Consider the following 6989-nt stretch of genomic DNA (forward strand, 5'->3'; position numbering starts at 1 on the left):
CTTAGAAGACCTCATGGATAAAAAAAATAAACAAATAAATCATCCACATTCTTATTTTTGTTTATGACTTTATTTATTGTTTGTATATTGTCAATAAAGAGGACGGTTCCTGACAAAGCAGAACAATCTTTACAGTTTCAGTTTTGTCACTTTAAACCTCTCTCTCATGACGTCACAGTAACATTACTGCCCTCTAGTGTTCGTCCTGGGAGACATCGACCCAGAAATCCATTAGTAATGTTTTCTTATTTAATTAAATAATGCATTCCTTTCAGTAATGTTTATTTATTTTACTTTTATCTTTGTGAAAAACATTTTTTATATCTGCAACAAATAAACAACTTTTTTAACAATAACAAAAAAAAAAAAAACAGTTTGGCAATACCACAGAACAACTAATTATAAACATGCATAAATTACAACTGAAGGTAATATTTCCAAATTCTCAGTAACTAATTGCCAAAAATGTCTATAAACATCCATGAAACATACAAACAGCACACTTTAAAATAACTAGATACATGTTTTCTTTTTTTTTTTAATCCAAATCAGTCAATTTGAAGTAAAAGCCACACATAAACTGTATTTATTCAAAAATGTATACATTTTTCTGTATATTTTAATAATCTATAAGAATTATCATGGTAACACTGCAGTTGTGGCATGATTTTAAAATATTGATTCTAATACAATAAGATTTTACTAAATTTAAAATAATGTTTAGGTAAAGTTTTGAAATATTTGCGTTGAGATTTATTTTGGAAAGTGATCAAATATAAAATAATTTGTGAGATTTTCCAGAACAATATATGAAAATATGCAAATGGTTGTTTGCCTCTAGTAATTTATTGCTTAAAAAAAAAAAAGTTAGATGCACAAAAAACATAAAAGTGTTAACACAGCCTCTACTGTGAGTTAATTAAAAGGATTTACTCACATCACTATAGATCAAAAACAGTTTAACGTGAACAACTTCATCCTAAAGACCAGTTTTGATTTTCTCTTCATATAAATTCAGTTTAATGAATTATTTTTCCTCCAAAGGGAATAAAAACCTGCAGTTTTTGTCCCTGGCAACAGAAGCTAAGAGTCTCTGAGACTAAAGCAATTATTTGACCTTGAAGAGCAAAGACTTTCTCAATGTAAAAGCAGAAAAATTAGATTTCATGATAAAAATGAAGTTTTAATGTGTTAGTTTTACGAACACAGTCCAAAATGTGAAGGTTTTGTGCTCAGCAGCTGAAAAACACACGGCTGTCCTCCGTGTCTTGTCGACCCGTCCATCCACCCCGACCTCTCGTCTCTGTGTGCTTTGGTTCTGACTCCTGGGCTAATGGACTTTGTCAAATCCTGTGTTCGGCTGAAATCTCTCATTTTGTCCTTTGTCTTACGGTCAGTGCACCAAATATTCACTTCTCTTGTTACACAGAACTAAACTGATTTCAATTGAAGGAATCTTTTCATCAGAAAGTGTCCTTTGAATCTCTCTGACAAAACTGTACACGGTTGAGACTGGGTGGTCGCTGTTTTATTAAGATGTTGCAGATGACAAATCTGCAGCAGAGGCAAGACAATAAATCATGCACACACACACACACACACACAGGTTTGTTTTGCTATCTTTGTGGGGCCTTTGCATTGACTTCCATTCATTTTTCATTCATTTCTATAGCCTAACCATGACCTTTATCCATAACCTAACCATTACCAGTACATACCTAACCCTAAACCTAACACATCCTCAATTCACACCTTAGTCCTAAACCTAGCCCCTAACCCACCAACGGGACTTCTTCTTATGGGGCCCGGGCTTTGGGCCCCATAAGGAGCAGTTGGTCCTCACAATGTAGTATAAGTTAGAAAAATGGGCCTCACAAAGTAGCATAAACAAGGATACACACACACACACACACACACCGCTCAACAGAAAACCCTTTAATACTCCAGCGGTTGAGGAAGACGGCATTGAGTGGTAATTTTTCATCTTCATCCATCAGATTTATTTTCTTTGTCGTTTTCTTGTGTCTGGGCACCTGTAATAAAAGTAAAATGCCCCCCCGCTGTTGATGTTCTCCCTCATCTGAGTCAGAACCAAATGCAGCGAATCTGGTAATATTTATCCTGACAGACGATGAAGGACATGCAGGATTCTAGCTGTTCAGCAGTTGGTTCAACATGGTGGTGTAGATGTGTGAGGTGCCCAAGCCATAGGGACTAATGCACCCCCATAGCATCAGAGAGGCAGGCTTTTCAACTGTGTGCTAACAACATGCAGATGGTCCCGCTCCTCTTTAGTACAGAGGATGTGCAGTCCATGTTTTCACAAAAGAATTTCAGTCACAAAATATCGACTAGTTCTGCACAGAAGTGTAAAAAAGTCAATTAGCCTAAATAGTTGAAAAATGCGTCTCCAGATGCTTTTGAAACTTGTTAATGCTGAATTTTAGTTTTATTGTCCCTGTTTCACATTTTTAAATGTGTTTTTTACAAAAAAAAAACAAAAAAAAAAACTTTGTTTCTAAAAATGGCACAATATCAAAGTTTGAACTTTTGATATAATTACTTTGGTCCATCGTGAATAAAAAATGAATTTATGAGGTTTGCAAATCACTGCATTCTTTTATTATCCACATTTTACACAACTTCTTCAGTTCACGTTGTACTTATGAGCAAGGCAGGCTGTACACAGTGGCATGTGGGGGGCAACACCCCCTCCCAACAAATGCCTTGCCCCACTCAAATTAAATCTGCTGAAAAAGGCACAAACTTTCTCCTCTGTCTTTCTTTTTTCTTTCCTTTTGTCTTTTTTAATCCATTTAGATCGATAATGTTGTCAAATTAAAACCATCTTTACAAAGATTGTTAAAAATGTTATAGCCATGGCATAAACGTTAATTTTTTTTAATGTGATTTGTTGTAGGCTCAAAAAAAAAAAAAAAAAAAAACTAAAACTAAATAAACAACTCCTCCGGTTTTCACTTCACTTTGTCAGTCCCATGCACAGAAGATATTATAACTTTCAGCTAATTTACATCTGGAGTCCCTATAAATGAATTTCAACATTAAATTTAAAGTGTTATTATTAAACAATACACGACAAAACTGATTTACGTAATGTGGGTCTGTGCAAAGCCTTTAAAGATACGAAACTAACTCATAAAGTTCATTTGACATTTTAAACAAATTAAGTGTTTCTATATTTATCTCTTCCACAGCTCAGATCACAATTACATTGAAATTAACAAATATGCAAATTAACCAGTGATGTCATCCAGCGACCTTTACTGGGGGGTGGCAGTGACACAGGCAGGATGGTCTGAAGTGGTAAAACCTTGAGGTTGTAGTGAAGCTCCAATAAATTTGTTGTAGCGATTTATGTTGTGAGACACCTAATAAATAATTAACAACAAAAAACAAACATAAATATAGCATCTATTTGCTCTGTCAACCGGGGAATGATGCGTGAGCCTGTCAGTGGGAGCACAGAGAGATGCGAGTGCATCTCCTAATGCCCATCCAACAAGGTAAATGGTGGATGTTAAAACTTTAAAACTTGGAGGAAGAATATTTTTTATTGTTCCTATTTTTATCTCTAATTTATTTTTTGTTAACCCCCTGAGGGCTTGCCACCGTATTGTGGTCAGTGATGTTGCGTGTCTCAGTGACCAGGAGATTTGGCCTCAGGTGGGACTGGGACACCTGAACTGGACAGGTAGAGGCTTGACAAAGCACAGTTCATTCCTTGGGTTTTGGACACAGCCAACAGTAACAACCCCAGTCCCATAAAGAAAACATTTATCAACAACAACAACAAAACATGAGCAAGATGTGTACGCATGATGCCCCCTTCACGTTTCTGCCTGCCCCCTCATATGCATGCCTAGAACCGGCCCTGCTTATGAGTAAAACACATTATGATTCCTGTGTTGGAGTTGTGTTTCCGATGAAACATTTTAAAGCAGATTTTTGAGGCTGATCTGTTGTTTCTGTACTTTTTATTGCTCCTTCAAGTTGACCTCCAGGAGTGGTCGTCACAGCAACGAGAAGATCGTATGACAGAACCGTCACCGCATTCAATTTGTCTCGTGATAAAGGTCTCCGTCCTGATTGGCTCCTGAGGCCTGTGAGATTTCACTGGCATTCAGTAGCAGGCAGGAGGATGTTTTAAATCTTTCAAGAAGCAGGATGACAAAAGGTTCCTCCTGCCTTCGCTGCACGCTCTCATGAGAAACAGAACCTGAGAAAACCTTCTCATACGTGAAGACTGAAAACAATATGTATGTTTGAGATGCATCCAGATGTATTTATCCTTTCATTTTCTGTTTGGCTTTCAACATAATGAGCTTGTTCAAACAGAGGTCTGAGTTTGACTCGGCCATTGGAAAAATAGCTAAATGTTTCATTTAAATACTTCAGTTTAAGAAAGAATAAACTGAGTTGGTGTTATTTTGTAATTTTTTTCATTTAGCCTTTATTTATCCAGGTTAGTCTCATTGAGCCACGAGAACTCATTTCCAAGAGAGACCCGTTTAGGGAGCACATGGTGGGGTTAAGGGCCTTGCTCATGGGCCCAGAGTGGGGCAAATGAGGGTGGGGGCAAGTGTGGGTGTTTCACCTACCCCACCCACAATTGTTTGATGTTGTCGGGGCCGGGGCGTGAACCGGCAATCTTCGGATCACAAGCCCACCTCTCTAACCTCTGCAATCAGCCCAGTCTGAAACCTTCAGAAGACTAAAACGATGTTTCTTCAAGAAATCACGATTTCTGACCAGTTTTAAATACCAGCAGCAATCTCGCCCACAGCATGAATCTGCCACCACCATGCTCCAATGTGGGGACAATGTTTTCTGTTTAATTAATGTCTTTTCTGTGACGGCTCAGTGGTGGAATGGTCGTTTTCCAAATGAAAGACTGGACAAAGGGTGAGATATCTTTAAAGTGATTAGCAGTGTGTCTAAGAGATTTATAAAAGAGTTAAAGATAAATTGTAATGTTCAGGACAGAGACCCTCTTTTCCAAGTGTTTGTTGAGTCCTTCGGTGCCTTTTGGTGAAGAATACACATTTTTATGGCCCATAATGGATATTATGACCCAAAGACTGTGGTGCATTGTCTGCAGGGTCCAACAGGCTGGAGCTCCTTTAGCCTCACTTTCTGAAGTCCTCCTGCCTGCTCTATGGATTTTTGTGGTTTCATGGTGAGTTTGTTGCAGCGTCCTATTTCTGACATTTCCCTATAACTAATATAAATATATGCTGGTGAAGATTCTCAGTCATCCAGGACATGATGAATTCAAAAAGCGTTCAATACAAAATATATATATAATATATATATAATATATATAATATAAATATATTTTACTGAATATCTTTTGATGTTTTGTAGGGATGCATGATATTATTAGCATGATATTATCAGCATGGTATCATATCGGCCGATATTAGCGTTAAAGCTCAATATCGGACATTCCATCAAAAATAACTCACCGATATAAAAGGTGCTGTTTTTGTATGAAAACCCAGTGACAAGGATGCCTGCAGCAGCAGCAAAACATGATGATGTCACGCACGCCTACCTGATCTCACAGCAGAGAGGAAAATTCAAAATGCCGACAGTGTGGAAGGTTGTTTTTTTGTTGTTGGTGAGGATGTCGGATTCCAAAGATTTTTGGACTAAGTTGAGCCTCGTTACATCGTCCCCAGTCTGAGATATTTTTCCAACGTAACATTACCCGAGTTACAAGTCGTCATTTCCAATGTCACTGAGAAGCTAATAGCCGATAGCACTTGGGTGAGTTTTACCACAGACATTTGGACGTCGTGTTAGCCTCGTTAGCATGATTAGTCTTACGGCACAATGGATAGACAAGAACTTTGAACTCAAAAAGGCTGTCCTTCATGCACAAGAGTGCAGAGGATCCCACACTGCAGCTAGAAACCTGTTACAAGCCTCCACAAGTGAGACAGCATCGCAGGTGACTAATGCTAATAAATAACATTTAACACTTTTCATTTAATATAAGTTAAAGTGCTATGCATATCATATGGCTGTTACTGAATTTATGTCACCAGCTCTTACAGCTGTTACACAATTTTTATAGCAAATAAGTCTAAATAAGAGGTCTGTGTTCTGAGAAAAGGAAAGTATATAAAATATCGATATCTGTATCGGATATCGGTTATCGGCCAAATACGTTTTAACATTTCGACATATCGGATATCAGCCAAAAATCCAATATCGTGCATCCCTAATGTTTTTATATAATTCAGCTCAATTTGTTTTCTTCTGGTCCTCAACAGTTGGAGGAGCATGTTGGTCTTTATGAGCTGTTTGCTTTGCTTTTTTGTTTGTTTTGGCCTCCCGAGGCCTTCCACTAAAAGGCAGTATGAACTGAAAATGTGCAGTCCTTGGTACTGCTTGCAGGTGGGCTTGATTGCACTCACGTTAGAACATGTTGTTTAGACCCTGATTGTTAGAATGCAACAGGTTAGACAAAATGTGGGAATATGTTGGTAAGACACAGTGCAGGTATCTTTACTGTGAATCAATGCTCTTTCTTCTCTCCTCAGACTCAGCTGTGTCCTTGACGGAGGCAGACTGCTGCGGGTGGTTTGATAATTGAACAGCATCGTGCCTCTCAGTGACACACTCTCATACTTCACTGGTATTTTATTAAGTCCGCATCAGCAAAATCACTGTCTTGAGGGACTTGGGGCTCAGCTGTGTAGCTGCCCTCTCTGTTTAATGATGGTCCAACAATCCCATCAGTGCCCAATAGCTTTACAGTCTTTACTCTGTAATGTTTGGATACTGTATAACAAAGTTTGTGATCAGATTTTAGATTTTTACCCATTTATTTTTGGGTGAAAACTAGCTAAACTTGTGCAGTTTTCACGCATAAAGTACTCATCTTATTGCTACACACTAAAAACCGATCGATTAAAATCAACCCAACACAGAGTAAAATTTGGACCGAACAAACCCTGCAT

This window comes from Nematolebias whitei, chromosome 7 (genome assembly GCF_014905685.2).
Source record: "Nematolebias whitei isolate Nwh7 chromosome 7, NemWhi1, whole genome shotgun sequence".
Classification (NCBI taxonomy): Eukaryota; Metazoa; Chordata; class Actinopteri; order Cyprinodontiformes; family Rivulidae; genus Nematolebias; species Nematolebias whitei.